We start from the raw sequence: 23,233 nt of genomic DNA on the forward strand, positions 1-23,233 counted from the left end.
ACAGATCGACGCGAGGCTCGATCCCCACGAAGCCCTCGCACAGGACCACGATGGCGGCCAGCTGCAGTATGGCGTTCGGCGCTAGATGATTCGGCTGCAGGCCGAAGAAATGGAGCCATTCGGTGAAAAAAGAACTAGCCTGGAGCCCGAAGCCCCGGTAGAAGTGCTCGACGAAGACCACGACCTCTCCCGCGGCGGGTGCGGGAGCGGTCTCGGCGCTGGGGAGGCGCACCGATACTTGGGAAGCCGGGGGCAGTAGTCGATGGTGATGAAGCGCCTCGATGTGCCCCTCGTCGACGTCGCTGCCCAACCAAGCCCTCTGTGAGGACGCCTTCCGCGCCGACGACTTCTTTGAGGAAGAACCGTCGGCCATGGCTGCGGGTGACGAGAGCTCGATGTAGTCGGCGATGTCGCGACGGCGAAGATGAAGAAGACGAAGGGCGCGAGTTCTTCTTCTCAGAGCGCTGGGAGGAAGAGATCGTGGATGCAGGGCGAGAAGAGGGGGCGAATGGCTTCCTCGGAACCCTCGCGTCCCATTTAAACCCCCATGAAGCATTGTGGGGAGAGGATCCGGTGCGCATCGGGCCCCATTAACCCCGTGTATTATGGGTGGTAACTCTTCCCTAAGCCCAACCGCCGGGAAGTAACTCCGCAGAGGATCTCCCGCGCGGAGGCCGAGGGGGCGTCGTGGCGGGACCCAGGGCCCAGGCCCGGTCGCGTCAGCAGTAATCGCCATAATTACGCCAGGTGGGGCCTGGCACGTGGCGTTCCCCGAGCAAGTTACGACTAGACCAAGGTGTCGCTTCGAAGCCACCCGGTTTCAAAGTCGGCGTCCTTCGTCGCGAATAGCGGCCAAAATATCAAGACAAATCAACAACCAGGTGAGGCCGCCCGCCCGCAGGCGGTAGACCTCGCCAGCTTCGGGGACTACTATCGGGGGGATAACCCCGGGGTAGGCTCATCAAGCCTATTCCTTCATTTCCGGCCCAATGGACATGAACGTATGCAGATTCCCAAGGCCCAAGTCTTCTGGCCGGCTAGGCATCATCTACCGGCTAGAGGACGAGGCGGTCATCTTTCTAGCCGGCCAATCAACTCTTGCCGGCTAGAGTCAAGACGACCTCCTCTTCTGAGCCGGCCAGGTCCCGCCAGCCGGACTGGGGAGGAGATGGCCGCACTTAAGCCGGCTAACCAAGCAGGTTAGCCGACCGAGGATCACAGGTCACATCAGATCGTAGGTCAGGATAAGACCTCACGATTAAAGGTAGCTACACGTCAGCAAAGGTACTGGATTGGGGCGCCCGGCAGGTACGAGCGTCGGCGGCCACGACACTGACCTACCCCGGCTCTGATCCATCACCTAGCATAGTGTCGGACCGTCACACTCCCACTCCATTACTGCACTCGACGTGGGGAACAGTGGAGGCGGTCGTACTACCTGCCCATCAAGAAACTCGCGGGGCGACGCTTGACGTACAACGCGTGCTCGGTGTCAACCTTATGCGAGAGCCTCATTGGCCAACCGGCGGGTCCCACAGGCAATCGAGACCATGCAGCCGTCGGGCCCCCCCAGCGACAAGACAAGACACTTGTGGGTCCCTGGCCAGCCGGCGAGGCTGCCAACCGGGTCCCACACTTGTACCCTTTATCCATATTGTAGGCCGGCGGGTTCGTCTATGAAACCCCCAGTCACCCTCCATGCAGGGGGGCCGATCATTCACCAGTCATTCTACACAACACATTCACCAACCATAGAGAGAGAGGTAGAGACGAGCCGGCTGCTCCCCTCTGCCTCCTCCCAACACAGCTGCAGGAGTGACATTGTACTCTGTTCATATACATCAAACACCCCGGCAGGATTAGGGGTATTATCTCTACGGAGAGCCCTGAAACTGGGTACATCGTGCGTCCCATGCGTGTACCAACGTCGTTCCCAGCGCACACCTTTGTCCCTTCGGTTCTCACCGACTTTAGCCTACCTATGGCATATGTTGTGAGTATTCACCGACAACTTCTGCAGACTTGAGCATCGAGTACAACTCGGGAATGGTCTTCTCCATCCCTTGCATGTTGTAGTTCAGCACAAAACCTTCGTAGCCTTGTGGGAGAGATTGGAGGATTCTGTCAATTATAGCATCATCCGGAAGTTCGACTCCAAGTAAAGTCAGACGACCGTGTAACCCAGACATTTTGAGTATGTGCTCACTGACAGAACTGTTCTCCTCCATCTTACAGCTAAAGAACTTGTCGGAAACTTCATATCTCTTGACACGGGCATGATCTTGAAAAACTAGCTTCAGCTCTTGGAACATCTCATATGCACCGTGTTGCTCAAAACGCCTTTGGAGCCCCGTTTCCAAACTGTATAACATGCCACACCTAACCAGAGAGTAGTCATCACTCCGCGTTTGCCAGACGTTCAGAATGTCCTGGGCTGCTGCGGGAGCGGGAGGGTCACCTAGCGGCGCATCAAGGACATAAGCCTTTTTAGCTGCTTCAAGGATGAGCTTCAAGTTGCGAACCCAGTCCGCATAGTTGCTAGCATCATCCTTCAGCTTGTTTTTCTCTAGGAATGCGTTGAAATTGAGGTTGACTTTGGCCATCTACAATATTTGTAACGACAACTTTTAGACTAAGTTCATGACAATTAAGTTCATTTAATCAAATTAAGTATGAACTCCCACTTAAATCGACATCCCTCTAGTCATCTAAGTGATACATGATCCATGTTGACTAACCCGTGTCCGATCATCACGTGAGACGGACTAGCCATCATGGTGAGCAACTTCATGCTGATCGTATTCAACCATACGACTCATGTTCAACCTTTCGGTGTCTTGTGTTCGAGGTCATGTCTGTACATGCTAAGCTCGTCGAGTCAACCTAGGTGTTTCACGTGTGTAAATCTGGCTTACACCCGTTGTATGCGAACGTTAGAATCTATCACACCCGATCATCACGTGGTGCTTCGAGACAACGATCCTTCGCAACGGTGCACATTTAGGGGAATACGTTCTCGAAATTTTAAGAGGAATCATCTTATTATGCTTGCGTCGTTCTAAGCAATAAGATGAAAACCATGATAAACATCACAATGCAATCATATAGTGACATGATATGGCCATTATCATCTTTGCTCTTTCGATCTCCATCTTCAGGCATCGCATGATCATCATTGTCACCGGCGTGACACCATGATCTCCATCATCATGATCTCCATCATCGTGTCTCCGTGAAGTCGTCACGCCAACTACTACTATCACTACTACTATAGCTAACCGTTAGCAATGAAGTAAAAGTAGTAAGCACATGGCGTTGCATCTCATACAATAAATTAAGACAACTCCTATGGCTCCTGCTGGTTGTCATACTCATCGACATGCAAGTCGTGAAACCTATTACAATAACATGATCATCTCATACATCATACATGCAACATCACAACTTTGGCCATATCACATCACATGTCAAACCCTGCAAAAACTAGTTAAACGTCCTCTAATTGTTGTTGCAAGTTTTACGTGGCTGATTTGGGTTTCTAGCAAGAACGCTTTCTTACCTACGTGACAACCACAATGATGATATGCCAAAGCTATTTACCCTTCATAAGGACCCTTTTCATCAAATCCAACCCGACTAGAGTAGGAGAGACAAACACCCGCTAGCCACATTTACGCACGGTGTGCATGTCTGTCGGTGGAACCAGTCTCACGTAAGCGTACGTGTAATGTCGGTCCGGGTCGCTTCATCCCACAATACTGCCGGAAAATAATAAGACTAGTAGCGGCAAGCAATTGACAAATCATTGCCCACAGCCTTTTGTGTTCTACTCGTGCATAGAATCTACGCATAGAAAACCTGGCTCGGATGCCACTGTTGGGTATCGTAGCATAAATTCAAAAAATTTCCTACGCATATTCAGATCTTCCTATGGAGAGACCAGCAATGAGAGAGGGGTGAGTGCATCTTCATACCTTTGAAGATCGCTAAGCGGAAGCGTTGCTAGAACGCGGTTGATGGAGTCGTACTCGCGGCGATTCAGATCATGGTGTGATTCCGATCTAGTGCCGAACTACGGCACCTCCGTTTTCAACACACGTGCAACCCGGTGACGTCTCCCGCACCTTGATCCAGCAAGGAGTAGGGAGAGGTTGGGGAAGATCTCCGGCAGCACGACGCCGTGGTGTCGATGGAGAGACGAGGTCTCCCGGCAGGGCTTCGCCAAGCACCGGCAGATAGGAGGAGAAGGAAGAGCAGGGCTGCGCCGAGGCAGCCCCAGATGGGAGAGGGGGCGGCGGCCAGGGCAGGGAGGAGGGGTGGTGCGTACCCCTGGTGGGCCTTAGGCCCACCTGGCTTAGGGTTTTCCCGCCTTCCCTCTCCCCTGCGCATTGGGCTTAGTGTGGGGGGGCGCACCAGCCCACCTAAGGGCTGGTCCGCCCCCACTTGGCCCGCCTTACCTGCCGGGGTCGTTGCCCCCCTTCTGGTGGACCCCCGGGGTCACCTCCGGTGGTCCCGGTGGTCCCGGTACGTTACCAGCGACGCCCGAAATACTTCTGGTGTCCGAAACCATCCATCCTATATATCAATCTTTACCTCCGGACCATTCCAGAGCTCCTCGTGACATCCGGGATCTCATCCGGTACTCCAAACAACTTTCGGTAACCTCGTATAACAATTCCCTATAACCCTAGCGTCATCGAACCTTAAGTGTGTAGACCCTACGGGTTCGGGAGACATGCAGACATGACCGAGACACCTCTCTGGCCAATAACCATCAGCGGGGTCCGGATACACATGGTGGCTCCCACTTGCTCCACAATGATCTCATCGGATGAACCACGATGTCAAGGATTCAATCAATCCCGTATACGATTCCCTTTGTCTGTCGGTATAGAACTTGCCCGAGATTCGATCGTCGGTATACCTATACCTTGTTCAATCTCGTTATCGGTAAGTCTCTTTACTCGTTACGTAGCACGTCATCGTGTGACTAACTCCTTAGTCACATTGAGATCATGATGATGTTCTACCGAGTGGGCCCAGAGATACCTCTCTGTCACACGGAGTGACAAATCCCGATCTCGATTCATACCAACCCAACAGACACTTTCGGAGGTACCCGCAGTGCACCTTTATAGTCACCCTGTTACGTTGTGACGTTTGATACACCCAAAGCACTCCTACGGTATCCGGGAGTTGCACAATCTCACGGTCGAAGGAAAAGATACTTGACATTAGAAATGCTTTAGCATACGAACAATACGATCTAGGGCTATGCTTAGGATTGGGTCTTGTCCATCACATCATTCTCCCAATGATGTGATCCCGTTATCAATGAAATCTAATGCCCATGATCAGGAAACCATGATCATCTATTGACTAACGAGCTAGCCAACTAGAGGCTTGCTAGGGACACATTGTGATCTATTTATTCACACATGTATTACTATTTCCTGTTAATACAATTAGAGCATGAATAATAGATGATTATCATGAACAAGGAAATATGATAATAACCATTTTATTATTGCCTCTAGGGCATATTTCCAACAACTTGCACGGGGGCACTGCTACAATAGACGACCGGCGAGCTGCTATCAGGGAGGGAATTTGCTACATTCGTGGTGGCGGAGCTGTGACCCCACGACGACGACGACTTTTTTGTTGCAATCGTCATCGGATTTTGCTACTACCATCGACGGAATTTGCTACGTCTATGGTGACGGAGCTGCGACCCCGCGACGACAAGAACTTTTTTTGTTGCAATCGTCATTGGATTTTGCTACTACCGGCGAGGGAATTTGTTACATCCATGGTGGCGGAGCTGCGACCCTGCGATAGCGACTTTTTTGCTGCAACCGTCATCGTATTTTGCTACTAGCGTCGAGGGACTTTGCTGCGTCCATGGTCACGGAACTGCGATGGTGCCGACCATTTTTGTTTTTGGTGCAATCGTCGGTGATTTTTCTACTACCTGCGAGGGAATTTGCTACATCCATGGTGACGGAGCTGTGACGGCGGCGATCATTTTTTGGTTTTGCTGCAACTGTGATTTTTGCTACTACCGGCGAGGGAAATTGCTACATCCACGATGGCGGAGCTGCGACGACGCCGACCAATTTTGTTTTTGCTGCAACTGTTGGTGCCATTTGCTATTGTCGGTGATGTATTTCGCTACATCCATTCAATATCGTTCACTGGTGGTCGTCGATCGCAGCAGCATCGATGATGCGTGGCCGCGGGAACACATTGGGTGTTGCAACTATTGAGCATCGACGACGGGATTTGCAATCTGTCGAACATGATAGAATCAGGTTCAGGCTTACATGACTTGTATCTCAAGGAGTCTAGTAGAGATAAGATAGAATCTAGTTTAAACTTTTAAACCCACTATCTCTTTCGGTTGTAACTAGATTAGACTCTATCTCTATTCCTTGATCTCCAAGATGTACTTTAAACATGTATGCACTATCCAGGGATTCGGTGCCCCTCTATATAACATGCAACACGTCCCTCCATCGAGGTAAGACGTTTCCGCAAGTCGCACATGGTATATAGAGCCCTTCCTCCTCCAAAACATCTAGCTTCAAATCACCATTAGTGCTATAGCCATGTCTTCCTCCGGATCCTTCCAACCGAACCTCAATGGCCAGATCACGGAGAAACTTACCCGCACAAACTATGTCCTATAGCGCGCACAGATCGTGCCACAGCTGCGAGGTGCCGGCGTCTTCGGATACGTCGACGGATCCTCGCCGGAGCCGGCCGCAACTCTCGTCTCCACATATAAAGATGGGAAGGACACCTCCACGCCAAATCCTCTCCACCCAATTTGGGTCGGGGAGAACCACCAGGTTCTCAGGTACCTGTTCAACAACCTCTCAAAAGAGCTGCTTGTCCAGGTGACTGCGATCACCACCGCAGGCGCGCTTTGGGAGGCTCTGGCGAGCATGTTCTCATCGCAGTCGCTCAGCCGTGTGAATAACATTTGCACGGCCCTCATCAACGCACAAAAGGGGACACAATCCATCACCACCTTCTTCGCCTATATGCGAGGACTTGCTGATGAACTTGCCGCTGCCGGCAAGGCACTCCCAGACGATGAACTCGTTTCATACATCCTCCACGGACTGGACATGGATTACCAGCCCCTGGTATCTGCCCTTGACGCCCGTGTCATGCTGGTCACCCTGGACGAGCTGTTCTCCATGATGAGCAACTTCGACCAGCGCATGGCCCTCTTCCACAGCTCGGGCGGATTCAAATCCTCCGCGAACGCCGCATCCCGCGGCCGTGGCGGCTCCTCCTCGCGTCTTAGTGGACCCCCTCGCGGCAAGGGAAGAAACTCCACCGGCAACTCCAACTCCTGCGACCGTTCCCCCTCCACCAACAATCGGGGACAACGCGGTGGTTCCAGTCGATCTCGTCTGAATGCTCCTCGTTGTCAGATCTGTGGCAAACTAGGGCACACGGCCAAGGATTGCTGGTTTCGCTACGATGAGGACGATGCCTCATCTCAAGACAACGACAAGGTTGTTGCTGCTGCTGATGGTTCCTATGGGGTCGACACAAACTGGTACGTCGACAGTGGAGCCACAAACCACGTCACCAATGAACTTGAAAAGGTGACCATGAAAGAAAAATATCGCGGCAAGGATCAAATCCACACTGCTAGTGGCGAAGGTATTAGGATCAACCACATAGGTGATAACCCACAAGTATAGGGGATCGTAACAGTTTTCGAGGGTAGAGTATTCAACCCAAATTTATTGATTCGACTCAAGGGGAAGCGGAAGAATATTCTCAAGTATTAGCAGCTAAGTTGTCAATTCAACCACACCTGAAAGATTTAGTGTCTGCAACAAAGTATCAGTAGCAAAGTAGGGTGATAGCAGCAGTAGCAACAGTAACTAGTAGCAGCAAAGTAACAACAGTAGCAACAGAGTAACAGTAGCAGCAGCAAAGTAACGTAGCAAGGACCAGTAGTAAAAGACTCGTAGGCATTGGATCGGTGATGGATGATTATGCCGGGTATGATTCATCATGCAACAGTTATAACACGGGGAGGTAAGTGACTACCTCCCGTTCGTCAATCTAATGTAGGCATGTATTCCGTATGTAGTCATACGTGCTTAGGGAAAATAACTTGCATGGCATCTATTGTCCATCCCTCCCGTGGCATTGGGGTCCTAATGGAAACTACAGGATATTAAGGTTCTCCTTTTAATAAAGAACCGGACCAACGCATTAACACTTGGTCAATACATGAACTCCTCATACTATGGTCATCTCCGGGAGTGGTTCCGGCTATTGTCACTCCGGGGTTGCCGGGTCATAACACATAGTAGTTGACTACAACTTGCAAGATAGGATCTAAATCACACATATATTGGCGACAACATAATAGGTTCAGATCGGAAATCATTGCACTCAGGCCCTAGTGACAAGCATTAAGCATGGCAAAGTAGTAGCAACATCAATCTCAGAACATAGTGGATACTAGGGATCAATCCCCGTCAAAACTAACTCGATTACATGATAGATCTCATCCAACTCATCACCGTCCAGCAAGCCTACGATGAGATTACTCACGAACAGTGAAGAGCATCATGGAATTGGCGATGAAGGAAGGTTGATGATGACGATGGCGACGATTTCCCCACTCCGGAGCCCAAAACGGACTCCAGATCTGCCCTCCAGATGAAGAACATGAGGTGGCGGCGCCTCCGTATCGTAAAATGCGATGAATCCTTCTCCTTGTTTTTTCCGGGCGAGACGGACTAAATAGAGCTGTGTTTTGAGGCGGTGGAGCAACGTGGGCCCCACAAGCCTGGTAGGCGCGACCAGGGAGTGGCCGCGCCTCCTGGGCTTGTGGCCCACTGGCTCACCTCCTGTGGTGGATCTTTGCGCATGTATTTTTCATTAATTCCAGAAAAATTCTCCGTAAATTTTCAGTTCATTTCGAGAACTTTTATTTCTGCACAAAAACAACACCATGACAATTCTGCTGAAAACAACGTTAGTCCGGGTTAGTTCCATTCAAATCATGCAAATTAGAGTCCAAAACAAGGGCAAAAGAGTTCAGAAAAGTAGATACGACGGAGACGTATCAACTCCCCCAAGCTTAAAGCCTTGCTTGTCCTCAAGCAATTCAGTTGACAAACTGAAAGAGACAAAAGAAAAACTTTAATGAACTCTGTTTGATCTTGTTGTTGCAACCATGTCTAACTCATATCCAGAGTTTCAACAAGATCACAAGCAAACCACATAAGCAAATGACATCTAGGTCTCACGGTAAACTCATATCAATGGCATAATCAACTAGCGAGCAAATAATAATAAGTCTCAAACGTCAACACTTCAATCAAACAATCATGAAGTAGTATGAACTGATGGTATCTCGCTAGCTCTTTCTGAGACCGCAAAACATAAATGCAGAGCACCTTCAAAGACCAAGGGATGACTAAACATTGTAATTCATGGCAAAGAAGATCCAGCCATAGTCATACTCAACACAGTTAAAAGCAAAGCATAAAAATGATAGAGGTGCTCTCTAATTGGTGCTTTTATAAGAGGAGGATGACTCAACAGGAACATAAATAGAAAGGCCCTTCGTAGAGGGAAGCATTGATTTGCAGAGGTGCCTGAGCTCAAGCTTTGAAAATAGAGATAATAATTTTGGGTGGCATGCTTTCATTGTCAACGCAGTGACAAAGAGTTCTCAACATCTTCCACACTACACATGTTATAGGCGGTTCCCAAACAGAAAAGTAAAGTTTTGACTCCCCCACCACCAATCAATCACACTCCACGGCTAGCCGAATCCTCGGGTACCGTCCATACCAACATCAATCCAGGGGGAGTTTGGTTTGTAATTATCTTTTCGATTTGAGCATGGAACTGGGAATTCCAATTACCGGCCCCTTTCTCGTGAATGATAGTGAATAAACACATATCGAGGATAACACGCCTAGCATGGAAGATACTGATAGCCCCCTGTCACCACATGAGCGGTTTGGGCATGCAAAACAGATTATTTCTTAAAGATTTAGAGAGTGGCACATGCAAATTTACTTGGAACGACAGGTAGATACCACACATACGTAGGTATGGTGGACTCATGTGGAACAACTTTGGGTTCATGGAAGTGGATACACAAGCAATATTTCCGCTTAGTACAAGTGAATGTTAGCAAAAGACTGGGAAGTGACCAACTAGAGAGCGACAACGGTCATCAAAATGCATTGAGATTAACTAACATTGAGTGCAAGCATGAGTAGGACATAAATCACCATGAACATGAATATCATAGACGCTATGTTGATTTTGTTTCAACTACATGCGTGAACATGCGCCAAGTCAAGCCACTTGAATCATTCAAAGGAGGATACCATCCTATCATACTACATCATAGTCATCTCAAAATTCATGTTGGCAACCAAGGCAAACCATTATAAGCTCCTAGCTAATTAAGCATGGCATCAGCAACTATGATCTCTAAGTTGTCATTGCAAACATGTTTCTCTCACAACAAAGCTGAACTAGGAACAGTGAGCTAGTCATATTTAGAAAAACAAAATAGATCGAGTTCATACCAGCTTTTCCAGGCTCAGTCACTTCATCATATATCGTCATTATTGCCTTTCACTTGCACGACCGAATGATGTGAACAATAATAAGAGTGCTCGTGCATTGGACTAAAGCTGGAATCTACAGGCAAACACAAAGGAGAAGACAAAGTAACATGGCTCTATGACAGCTAAACAGATATGCATGCGAGAGCCACTAAACATTGTAACCATTATCTTCTACCTTGACCCAAAGAAAAATAAAACTATTTACACGGGAAAGCTCCCAACAAGCAAAAGAAGAAAAAGAAAATCTTTTTGGGTTTTCTCAAACTAGACAGACACACGAAAAAAAACGAGAAAAAGAAAATAAACTAGCATGGATGATACAGTGGCAAAGTGTGAACACCGACGAACAAAGTGAAAGCATAAGCAAGAATGTAAAGTCGGTGAGAAACACGTACTCCCCCAAGCTTAGGCTTTTGGCCTAAGTTGGTCTACTCCCATGGATGGTCTGGGCGATACCCAAAATCATAATGGGGGTTATACGGGAGCGCTGCAGCCACTGCCTGAATAGCTGCCTCACGGAGACGAGCAACCTTTGCCTCCCTCTCATACTCCTCTGCCTCTCCTCTGGTTATGTAATATCTCCGTTTTACCTGAAAGTCAAAGAAGGCAGGAGCAGGAAGGGTAATATGGAAAACACGCTGCGGGTTAAATATCAAACGGTATAGGAGGGATTCATCATTCCTCTCAAGGAACTGATAGCGTGTCAAAGCGATGCGATCAAGGAAAGCTGTATGAAGCAGGGGATCTACTTCGCGGATGGGTACTCCAAGAAAATTTTCTATGCGAGTGGCATAGATCCCACCAAAGAAATCTCCTTCATTAGCATTATTATTCAGCCTCCTTGCTATAATAGCTCCCATATTGAAACTTCTATCATTGTTACTGCGCTCTTAAGAATACTAAGGTCGGGTGCACATATGTGACAATGCTCAATCTTGCCATTAATGCATCTGCCTATGAAGAGGGCAAAATAATGCAAGGCAGGAAAATGAATGCTCCCCATGGTAGCCTGTGTAATATCTCTAGTTTCTCCGACAGTTATACGAGAGAAAAAATCTCTAACCGAAGATTTAGGAGGATCATTGAGACTACCCCAGATAGGTATCTTGCAAATTCTATTGAAATCCTCTAAATCCATGGTATACGATTTGTCATAGAGATCAAACAATACAGATGTATCACGGCCAACTAAAAATTTGAATCTACGAACAAAAGAGGCAGTGAGAGCAACATACTGTTCACATTTATCGGAGATGAATTCTTCGAGTCCGACGTTGTGAAGAAGTGTATCAAACTCGTCTTTGAAACCTGCCTCAATCATGAATTCATCAGAAGGCCATTCACATGGTTGTACCTGTGCGTTCCTCGGTTAATAAGGATCGGGTTCCCGAATCGCAAGACGGGGACCTCTCTTGCTTGAGGAACCACCATGATAGTTTCTCCTGAACATCTTCCTTTTTCTGAAATTTTCAGTGACCCAAAGGAAAAGTGAACAAGGCTCAACTAAACTTGTAGCAGCTACTCCCTCCAGTGCCTAGAGGCCATATTACGCATCAAAACTACTCCCTCCGTCCTAAATAACTTGTCTTAGATTTGTATAGATATGGATGTATCTAGACATGTTTTAGTGTTAGATACATCCGTATATGGATAAATCTAAGACAAGTAATTTGGTACGGAGGGAGTACTTGGGACCAGCTAAAATTAGCATGCAAAGCTCAAGAACAGGGTCACCAAGGCAGCAAAAATACGCGAAGTATAAGGCACTAGAGCAAAAACTAATTGGACCAATGGAGGAGTCACTTACCAAGGAGTAATTTCCCCAAAACAGTTTGGAGAATGGTGCTTTGAGCAAAGAGATCAAAAATCCCAGCAAGAGGAGCAAGAACACGGGTTTGAGCTACGAAACGATTTTTTCTGGAGGTAGGAGAAGCAGATGAGAGCTAGAATGAGTGGAGGGGGTGCACATGGCCCCCACAAGCCTGGTAGGTGCGGCCAGGGGGGGTGCTCGCGCCTCCAGGGCTTGTGGCCCACTGGTGCAGCCCCCATGCTAGCTCGTCGTCCCAGTCTTTTTCAAAATTCCAGAAAAAATCATACTTGATTTTCAGGACGTTCGGAGAACTTTTATTTTCGGGTTACTTTTCCACGGGACGCTAAAACAGAAAACAGGGAAAACTAAACTAAACCTAACATTTTTCTTCTAAGCAACCGAAGGTGAAAGCTTGGAAGAGAGGTTTGTGACTCCTCGATTCATCCATCTCATGGTCATCAAAAGAAATCCGTTAATGAGGTTGATCAAGTCTCCTTGACAAACTTTTCGAATCACAAAAGAAGACGGAGAATTTTCGAATAGTCACTAGGTTACCTCAATGGGGATGTGTATCTCCCCAACAAGCAAATCATACTTCATCTTAACAGGAGGAATAGGGCATTCAAAGCTCCCAATAATAATCGATGAAGTTTTTTCAATAGCATTGATGCAATGTACTCGATATTGTTTCTTCGGAAAGTGCACCATGTGCTCATTACCGTTGACATGCAAAGTGTCATTGCCTTTGTTGCAATCTATAACAGCCCCTGCGGTGTTTAAAAAGGGTCTTCCAAGGATGACCGCCATGGCATCGTCCTCGGGAATATCTAGAATAACAAAGTCCGTTAAGATAGTAAGTTAGCAACCACAACATGCACATCCTCGCAAATGCCGATAGGGAAAGCAGTTGATTTGTCGGCCATTTGCAGAGAGATTTCAGTGGGTGTCAACTTATCCAGTTCAAGCCTACGATAAAGAGAGAGAGGCATAACACTAACACCATCTCCAAGGTCGCATAAAGAAATTCTAACGTAGTTTCCTTTAATGGAGCAAGGTATAGTGGGCACACCGGGATCACCTAGTTTCTTAGGAGTTCCACCCTTGAAGGTATAGTTAGCAAGCATGGTGGAAATCTCAACCTCAGGTATCTTCCTCTTATTAGTCACAATATCTTTCATGTACTTAGCATACAGAGACATTTTGAGCACATCTTTCAAATGCATTTGCAGAAAGACAGGTCGAATCATTTCAACAAAGCGCTCAAAATCCTCATCATCCTTTTTCTTGGATGGTTTGGGAGGAAAGGGCATGGGTTTCTGAACCCATGGTTCCCTTTCTTTACCATGCTTCCTAGCAGCGAAGTCAATCTTATCGTATCTTCTGTTCTTAGACTGTGGGTTATCAAGATCAACAGGTTCAATCTCCACATCCTTTTCATTGCTAGGTTGAGCATCATCATGAACACCACTATTGATATTATCATTAGGCTCATGTTCATTGATGACCCACAAATATAGGGGATCAATCGTAGTCCTTTCGATAAGTAAGAGTGTCGAACCCAACAAGGAGCAGAAGGCTCTGATAAACGGTTTTCAGCAAGGTAATAACTGCAAGCACTGAAAGTAGCGGTAACAAGTGATGGTGTCGTGAGGTGAAACGTAGCAGGTGAAAAGTAACAAGTAATAGAAACTGTGCAGCAAAGTGGCCCAAGCCCTTTTGTATCAAGGGACAAGCCTGAACGAAGTCTTATAGGAAGTAAAGCGCTCCCGAGGACACATGGGAAATCTATCAAGCTAATTGTTATCATGTTCACATGGTTCGCGTTCGTTACTTTGATAGTTTGATATGTGGGTGCACTGGCGCTTGGGTACTGCCTTTACTTGGACAAGCATCCCACTTATGATTAACCCCTCTCGCAAGCATCCGCAACTACAAAAGAAGAATTAAGACAACGTCTAACCATAGCATTAAACTAGTGGATCCAAATCAGCCCCTTATGAAGCAACGTATAGACTGGGGTTTAAGCTTCTGTCACTCTAGCAACCCATCATCTACTTACTACTCCCCAATGCCTTCCTCTAGGCCCAAATATGGTGAAGTGTTATGTAGTCGACGTTCACATAACACCACTAGAGGAAAAGACAACATACAACATATCAAAATACCGAACGAATACCAAATTCACATGACTATTAATAGCAAGACTTATCCCATGTCCTCAGGAACAAAAGTAACTACTCACAAAGAATGGATATATTCATGACCAGAGAAGTAATGAATATCATAATGGATCTGAACATATAATCTTCCACCAAGTAAACCAACTAGCATCAACTACAAAGAGTAATCAACACTACTAGCAACCTTACGAGTACCAATCGGCGTCGCGAGACGGCGATTGGTTACAAGAGATAGACTAGGGTTTGAATAGGAGATGGTGCTGATGAAGATGTTGATGGAGATGACTCCCCTACGACGAGAGGAGTGTTGGTGATTAAGATGGCAACGATTTCCCCCTCCGAGAGGGAAGTTTTCCCGGCAGGATCGTCCTGCCGGAGTTCTAGATTGGTTTTGCTCAAGTCCCGCCTTGTGGCGGTGGCTCCTCCTCGAAAAAGCTCCGCCTTGATTTTTTTTCCGGACGAAACCCTTCATATAGCACAAGAGGGGGGCTAGTGGGCCACCAGGGTGCCCACAAGCCCTGTAGCCGCGGCCAGGGGGGCAGGCCGCGGCTACCAGGCTTGTGGGCCCTTGGCAGCTCCCCTCTGGTACTTCTTTTTCCCAGTATTTTTTATATATTCCCAAAAAATTCCACGTTGATTTTCAGGGCATTTGGAGTTGGGCAGAATAGAGGACTCAGACTTGCTCCTTCTCTAGTCCAGAATTCCACCTGCCGGTATTCTCCCTCTTCAAATAAACCTTGCAAAATAAGAGAGAAAAGGCATAAGTATGGTACCACAAAGTATAATAACAGTCCATAAAGCAATAAATATCAACATGAAATCATGATGCAAAATGGACGTATCAACTCCCCCAAGCTTAGACCTCGCTTGTCCTCAAGCGAAAACGAAGATCGATAAACATGTCCACATGTTTTGGGATGAAGGCGTCGATAAAACATAATACGGACATGAGGGCATCATGATCACACATAGAACAACAATACATCATAAAGATTCTTACGGGAAAGTAACAATTCCTTCACAAAGCAGAGTATGAATCAAAAACCCTGCCGAGAAGTAGCCAACAATAGTCCATAGTCATTGAAGCAATTGCAATTTATCATAACATCAGAAAGAGTCAAATAAGAGCTTGTAAAGCAAATCCACATACTCAATCATCTCTTTTGTTTTCCACAATTGTTACAACTCACGTGGTACTCATGGTATCAAAGTTTCAGTTGGACACAGCGAAAGATAGGGGCTTATAATTTTTCCTCCCAACCATTTACCTCAAGGGTAAGGTCAACAATAATAAAGCATAAATACTCATCTCCAGGTTGATATATGAATATAGATCTTTCCCTAGCATATGACATTCACCAAGATGAAGACGGAATAGGGAATTGGTGTTGATCACCATGACTTTCACAAGGACAAAAGTAAAGGTACACGATAGGCCCTTCGCAGAGGGAAGCAGAGGTTGTCATGCGCTTTTAAGGTTTGGATATACGACCTCTTAGTATAAAGGAACGTCACTTTATATTGCCCCCTGTGATAAAGAACTTTATTATGCAGTTTGTCGCTTTTATGTCTTCCTCATCAGAGGTTCGTACAAAGCTTATTTTCCACACACTAATAAATCATACATACTTTAGGTAGCAACTTTTTATTGCTTGCACCGATGACAACTTACTTGAAGGATCTTACTCAATCCATAGGTAGGTATGGTGGACTCTCGTGGCAAAACTGGGTTGAAGGTTTATGGATGCGCAAGTAGTATTTCTACTTAGTACAAAAGTTTTGGCTAATATGAGGTGGAAACAATAGTCACATGCTAAGGGATCTCTAGACATATAACATTGTTTGGAATCAAGCAAACACAATTCATTATGTTGTCTTCCTTGTCCAACATCTACTTCTAAGCATGTAATAGTTTGGTGAGTTCTCACAACTGTAAAAAGTGTCTAAGATGATATATTTATATGTGAACCTCTCTTTCCTTATTACTTCTTATTAATTGCAACAATGACTGGGGTCTATGTTGGTCTATTCTCAACAAGTTTCAATCATCATACTTGTTATATGTGAAGCTATCTCTTGCCATAAGATCATCTTATGATCTTTCATGCTATCGTTCTTTTCATACTTTTGATCACGGCACAAAACAAAGCCCTTGACTAAGATACTCATTATTATATAGCTCACAAGCTCGAATACATCGGGGGAGACACAAGGCAAAAGACTCAAACTAAACACTAAAGACTTATCCCACTAAGAGAAGAAAGTAAAAACTGAAAAAGAAAGAACTAAAACAAAGGTAAAAGCAAAAGATATAAAGGTGATACGATACCAGGGAAACTCCCCAAGCTTGGCACGAGCCAAGGGAGTTGCCCATACCAATGCTTAGTTCTCTTCCTTTGGTGGTGATGGTGGTGGAGTTTTTGCATCCTGGGTTTGGTCCTCCGTCTTCCAAGGCATATGCGCTCCATCATGGAAATATGAGCGAGTCTCCGGAATCCTCAAATCTGCAGCCAACCTTATTGATTTAAATCTATACTCATACTCACAGTTTTGATTCGGCAGGTCATAGATCTGGGCTTGGAGATGATCAACTCTGTCATAGAGCCAAGAGAGGTGCTTCTCGATGTTGTTGACATCGATCTTGTGCTTGTTGGTGAACTCTGTGATCATCATGTGGTTGGCATTGAGTCCACGCTCCACCATCCCTTGGCACTTGAACACTTGTTGCTCCATTGCTTCAAGCCTCATATCCACGCTCCCGGTCTTCTTAGGCCCCTCAACATCACGGATGTTCAACATCCCCTCACTCATCTTGATAGATTGAGGGTGCTGCAACACTTCCGCGAGGTAAGGATTGATAACCTTCTCAAAGACTTTGTCCTCCGGAGCTTTTGGGGAAGCCATAACAGTCTAGATCTGCAGCAGAAACAGGCTCAAAACAAAAACAGAGGAAAACTGCGTGATACAGAGATCAAAACCCTAGGGCGTATATATAATGATTTTTTCTAGACCACAAGGAGTGCTCCGCAAGAAAACGGAGTCCGAGAGGCACACGAGGTGCCCACAAGCCCTGTAGCCGCGACCAGGGGGGAGGCCGCGGCTACCAAGCTTGTGGCCGCCTCGTGCGCTCTCCGGACTGCTTTTTATTTTTCTAATTTTTCCATAAATGCCAAAACGGAGAAAATTTCCTACTGGAAAAGTTTTGGAGTCCAATTACTTACCAAAACACATACCTCTTCGTTTTCAGAGTCTGAAACAGGCTGATAAACATCCCTTATGTACTCCTCTGGAGTTATGATATTGATGATATTGCTCTCAACATTTATGGGAGTACCAGAGATATAATGCTTGATTCTTTTCCCATTTACCATTCTCGGAAAATTACCTTCCGTGTTGTTGATTTTGATGGCACCGGAACGATATACTTCCTCGACAATGTAGGGACCTTCCCATTTAGAGAGAAGCTTGCCTCCGAAGAATCTTAAGAGAGAATTGTATAGCAGGACATAATCACCTACATTGAACTCATGTTTTTGTATTCTTTTATCATGCCATCTCTTAACCTTTTCCTTGAACAACTTGGCATTCTCATATGCCTGGGCCCTCCATTCATCTAATGAGCTAATATCAAACAACCGCTTCTCATCGGCAAGTTTGAAATTGAAGTTGAGCTCTTTGATTGCCCAATAAGCTTTGTGTTCTAGCTCAAGAGGTAAATGACACGCCTTACTGTAAACCATTTTATACGGCGACATGCCCATGGGATTCTTATAAGCAGTCCTATAAGCCCATAGTGCATCGTCAAGTTTGCTAGACCAATTCTTTCGAGATATATTGACAGTCTTTTGTAAGATCAATTTGATCTCCCTATTACTCAACTCCATTTGACCACTAGACTGAGGATGATAAGGAGATGCAACTCTATGGTTGACCTCATACTTAGCGAGCATCTTGCGGAAAACACCATGAATGAAGTGTGAACCACCATCAGTCATCAGATATCTAGGGACTCCAAATCTTGGGAAAATGACTTCTTTAAGCATCTTAATAGAGGTGTGGTGATCAACATTTCTAGTGGGGATAGCTTCTACCCACTTAGTGACGTAATCAACAGCAACTAAGATGTGAGTATACCCATTGGAACTTGGGAAGGGTCCCATATAATCAAAGCCCCAGACATCAAATGGTTCATTGACAAGTGAATAGTTTATAGGCATTTCCTGACGTTTACTGATGTTCCCTATTCTTTGGCATTCGTCACAAGACAAGACAAACTTACGGGCATCCTTGAAGAGAGTGGGCCAATAGAAACCTGATTGCAATACCTTATGAGCAGTTCTATCTCCAGCATGGTGTCCTCTGTAGGCTTCGGAATGACACTTCTGCAGGATCTGTCCCTGTTCATGTTCAGGCACACAACGTCTGATAACACCATATAATCCTTCCTTATAAAGGTGAGGATCATCCCAAAAGTAGTGTCTCAAATCAAAGAATAATTTCTTCTTTTGCTGGTAGGTGAAACTGGGTGGTATGTATTTGGCTACGATATAGTTTGCGTAATCAGCATACCATGGTGCACTATTTGAAGTGCGGATGACATTCAATTGCTCATCGGGAAAGCTGTCATCAATAGGTCGTGGGTCATCAAGGACATTCTCTAGCCTGGACAAGTTATCTGCTACAGGGTTATCAGCAGCCCTTCGGTCAACAACGTGCAGATCAAATTCCTGTAGCAGGAGAACCCATCTGATTAGCCTAGGCTTAGCGTCCTTCTTCTCCATAAGGTACTTAATAGCAGCATGATCAGAATGAATAATGACTTTTGAGTCAACTATATAAGATCTGAACTTTTCACATGCAAACACGACCGCTAAAAATTCCTTCTCCGTAGTGGTATAATTTCTTTGGGCATTGTCTAGAGTTTTACTAGCATAGTGAATAACATTCAACTTCTTGTCAATTCTTTGTTCTAGAACAGCACCAACAGCATAATCACTAGCGCCGCACATGATTTCAAAGGGAAAGTTCCAATCAGTTGGTTGAACAATAGGTGCGGTTATCAAGGCCCTCTTAAGTATTTTGAAAGCTTCCTCACAATCCTCATCAAAAACAAAAGGAACATCCTTCTGAAAGAGGTTGGTAAGAGGCCTAGAAATCTTAGCGAAGTCTTTAATGAACCTTCTATAGAAACCAACATGACCTAGGAAACTTCGTATACCTCTAATATCTGTGGGGCAAGGCATTTTCTCAATTGCATCAACCTTAGCCTTATCAACTTCAATGCCTTTCTCATGGATTTTGTGTCCTAAGACGTTGCCTTCATTAACCATAAAGTGGCACTTCTCCCAGTTCAAGACGAGGTTGGTATCTTTGCATCTTTGTAAGACTCGATCAAGGTTGTTGAGGCAATCGTCAAAGGAAGAACCGTAAACGGAGAAATTATCCATGAAAACCTCAACAATCTTTTCACAAAAGTCAGAGAATATGGCCATCATACATCTTTGAAAGGTGGCAGGTGCATTGCATAAGCCAAAAGGCATACGTCTATAAGCAAAGGTATCGAAGGGGCAGGTGAAAGTGGTTTTCTCCTGATCAGATTGTGCAACAGGTATTTGGGAAAACCAGAATAACCGTCTAGAAAGCAGAAGTGTGTGTGTTTAGATAGCCTTTCTAGCATTTGGTCGATAAACGACAAAGGGTAATGGTCTTTCCTAGTTGCCTTGTTCAGTTTTCGGAAGTCGATCACCATCCTATAGCCAGTAATAATCCTCTGTGGGATTAGTTCATTCTTATCATTAGGAACGATGATGATACCTCCCTTCTTAGGTACGCAATGTACTGGACTTACCCAATCACTATGAGCAACACGATAAATGATTCCTGCTTCCAGAAGCTGTAGGTGGTGTTTCTTTACCCAGGGACTATACTAAAAAGTCCCTTTTAGTCCCTAGGTAAAGAAACAGGAGGGACTTTTCCTTAAGGGACTAGAAGAAGACTCTTTTGGAGGGACTTTTTTCTTTAGTCCCTGAGACTAAAAAAAGTCTAGTCCCTTGGAAAGAAACACCACCTTTATATTTATTTTCTCACGACCTCTTTCATCCTAGGATTTAATCTCCGTTGATGATCAACAATTGGCTTAGAATCATGACCAGTTTTAATCTTGTGCTCACATAGAGTGGGACTAATACCCTTAAGATCATCAAGAGTATATCCAATAGCAGCACGGTGCTTCCTCAAAGTTTTTAATAACTTCTTCTCTTCGTGATTCGAGTGATGAGCACTAATAATAACAAGATATATCTCCTTCTCATCAAGATAGGCATACTTAAGAGTATCTGGTAACTGTTTAAGCTCGAACACAGGATCACCCTTTGGTGGGGGGGGGATCCCCAAGCAGTTCAACATGCAGATTATTCTTAAGAATAGGATATTGTTCTAAAACAATTTTATCTATCTCATCTCTTTCATCCATATGCATATCATTTTCATGCTCAAGCAGATATTGCTCTAAAGGATCCATAGGAGGTACGACAATAGAGGCAAGAGCAATGATTTCATCCCTACCAGACGACTCTTTTTCATGGGGTTGTCTTCCAAACTTGGAGAAATTAAATTCATGAGACACACCCTCGAAACTAAAAGTGATAGTCTGTTTAACGCAATCAATATGAGCATTGACAGTGTTGAGAAAGGGTCTACCAAATATGTTGGGACAAAAGCTATCTTGTGCAGTAGCAAGGACGAGGAAATCAGTAGGATACTTCGGCTTACCACACACGACTTCTACGTCTCTCACAATTCCCATAGGGCAGATAGTGTCTCTATTAGCTAGCGTAATAGTGACATCAATGGGTTCTAACTCAATAGGTGCAATCTCATCTTTGATTTCCTTATATAGGGACCGGGGTATTGCACTAACACTAGCACCCATATCACATAAACCATGATAACAGTGATCTCCTATCTTGACAGAAACAACGGGCATGCCAACTACATGTCCGTATTTGTCTTTCGCGTGAGGATTCGCAATTCTAGCGGAGTCCTCACAGAACTTGATAACATGCCCGTCTATGTCTTTGACTAAGAGATCTTTGATAATAGCAACACTAGGTTCAACTCTAATTTGCTCAGGGGGTGCAAGTGGTCTAATGTAACCCCTACGTAACACAGTTGAAGCTTTAGAATAATCCTTTTTCCTAGCAGGGTAAGGTGGTTTCTCAGTGTAGGCACAAGGAACAATAGGATCATTATAGGAAATGACTTTCTCTTCAACTAGATTGGGTTTAACTATGTTGACTTCTACGGGAGGATGATACTTAAACCACTTCTCTTTGGGAAGATCAATATGAGCAGCAAAAGATTCACATAGAGAAGCTACTATCTCAGAGCCAAGTCCATACTTAGCGCTAAAATCTCTAGAAGTGTTTGTTTCAACAAAAGATTTAACGCAATCAAACTGGAAATTCATACCTGACTCCTTACCTTCTTCAAGCTCCCAATCTTCAGAGTTACGTTTGATTCTTTCCAATAAATTCCACTTGTGGTCAATATCCTTCTTCATAAAAGAACCGGTACAAGAAGTGTCAAGCATGGTAATGAGAAAGCCGAGCATAAAAGTTTTGAGTGATAATTTCTCTCGAGAGCTCATGATTGGGGCATGAATATAGCATTGATTTAAGCCTCCCCAAGCTTGAGCTATGCTTTCCCTGTCACGAGGCCAAAAGGTATAAATATAATTCCGATCACGATGTACTAAATGCATAGGATAAAACTTTTGATGAAATTCTAATTTCAACCGATTGTAGTCCCATGATCCAGTATCATCACATAGCCTATACCATGTCAAAGCCTTATCCTTCAAAGATAAAGCAAAGACTTTCTTATTTACCTCATCCTCGGGCAAACCTGCAAGCTTAAATAAACCACAAACTTCATCTACATAGATTAGATGCAAGTCTGGATGTGATGATCCATCTCCTGTAAAAGGATTAGCCAGCAGTTTCTCAAGAATACCCGAAGGAATTTCATAAAAGATATTTCTAGTAGGTACCTTAGGTTGAGGAGAAACTTCTCATGCTTCCGTTCGTGGTGAAGATACCCCAAACAAATTCCTCAAAGGAATAGTTTCCATAGTGACAAGTGACAATAAATTTTAGCACAGTATATAAATGTTTCCTTACCAAATTCCACTTACGAAAGGCGCTTCACTCGTCGGCAACGACGCCAGAAAAGAGTCTTGATGACCCACAAGTATAGGGGATCAATCGTAGTCCTTTCTATAAGTAAGAGTGTCGAACCCAACGAGGACCATAAGGCTCTGATAAACGGTTTTCAGTAAAGGTAATAACTGCAAGCACTGAAAGTAGCGGTAACAAGTGATGGTGTAGTGAGGTGAAACGTAGCAGGTGAAAAGTAACAAGTAATAGAAACGGTGCAGCAAAGTGGCCCAATCCCTTTTATAGCAAGGGACAAGCCTGAACAAAGTCTTATAGGAAGTAAAGCTCTCCCGAGGACACATGGGAAATCTGTCAAGCTAATTGTTATCATGTTCACATGGTTCACATTCGTTACTTTGATAGTTTGATATGTGGGTGGACCGGCGCTTG

Source organism: Hordeum vulgare, chromosome 2H (assembly GCF_904849725.1).
Source record: "Hordeum vulgare subsp. vulgare chromosome 2H, MorexV3_pseudomolecules_assembly, whole genome shotgun sequence".
Taxonomy (NCBI): Eukaryota; Viridiplantae; Streptophyta; class Magnoliopsida; order Poales; family Poaceae; genus Hordeum; species Hordeum vulgare.